This window comes from Dinoponera quadriceps, unplaced genomic scaffold, assembly GCF_001313825.1.
Source record: "Dinoponera quadriceps isolate SergipeBrazil2010 unplaced genomic scaffold, ASM131382v1 scaffold6279, whole genome shotgun sequence".
NCBI lineage: Eukaryota > Metazoa > Arthropoda > Insecta > Hymenoptera > Formicidae > Dinoponera > Dinoponera quadriceps.
The window spans coordinates 1-899 of NW_014560162.1; the positions used below are offsets into that span (position 1 = coordinate 1).

The following is an 899-nucleotide window of genomic DNA, read 5'->3' on the forward strand; positions in this document are numbered from 1 at the left end:
CAGTTCATCTACTGTTTCACGTTGTACACTCGACAAAAGTCTCGCCGACAAATCGCTGAACGTTATCGGCCATTCGGCTTCTGTTAACAGTATTTAAACCTGCTTCTTAAATACTATTTCCCTCGTTCTATACACGAGACGATGGATCGAAGTTTCTCGTGATTCGCCAGCAATTTCATTATTTGAATATTAAAGTAAATAAAACATTAGGTAGTAAAAGTAACAATTTGTTTGAAGATATTAACTCCTTACCAATGTATTTCTTTCTCAACGTTTCTTCATAAAATGCAATGCAGCACAATTTGTAAAACCTAATATCATAATATTCCCATTATTAGTAATAAGTTTAATATGTTCAAAAATAAACATGATATTTCTCCCAAATGTGTTTCCAACTTACTTACTTTCTGATGTTTTCTCTTCAAAATACACACGATAGCCTTCGCANATCAAGATCAAGAACTGTCCTGTCACGTAGTAGAACCTATGAATGAAAGCAAAATTATATTATAAGGATAATTGACCAATTCAAATAGACCAATATATAAATGATAAATTATTATAAACATTTCAAACGATAACACTATTCCAAGTTTTGGCAATTCTCTATGATTTTGGAATAAAGTTATAGCTTCTCCTTGTGCAACACCAATCTGTGATATGAGCTCCTCTATCCTAACATTGAAGGTAATCCAGAGGGACCACTTTCAATAATATCCTCTACCTTAGTCTCTGCTACCTTAGTCAGTCGTACAAATTCATGATGATAATGTCATGAGTAAATAAAACAATGTTGACAAGTGGTAAAAAGTAACACAAGTAGGTAGTAAAAGTAAGTTGTTTCAAGATATTAACTTCTTTCCAATTTATTTTACATTGGACGTTTCTTCATAAAATGT

The 899-nt window shown here is 32.0% G+C and overlaps 1 long non-coding RNA gene across 1 annotated transcript; it reads right to left on the reverse strand.

The window, feature by feature from the left end:
- LOC106750664 lies at positions 1–453 on the reverse strand. Its single transcript, XR_001374970.1, has 3 exons — positions 405–453; positions 253–311; positions 1–80 (listed from the first exon to the last, which is right to left on the reverse strand). It is a non-coding gene; the product is annotated as an uncharacterized LOC106750664 (long non-coding RNA).
- Between the last annotated feature and the right edge of the window lie 446 nt (positions 454–899).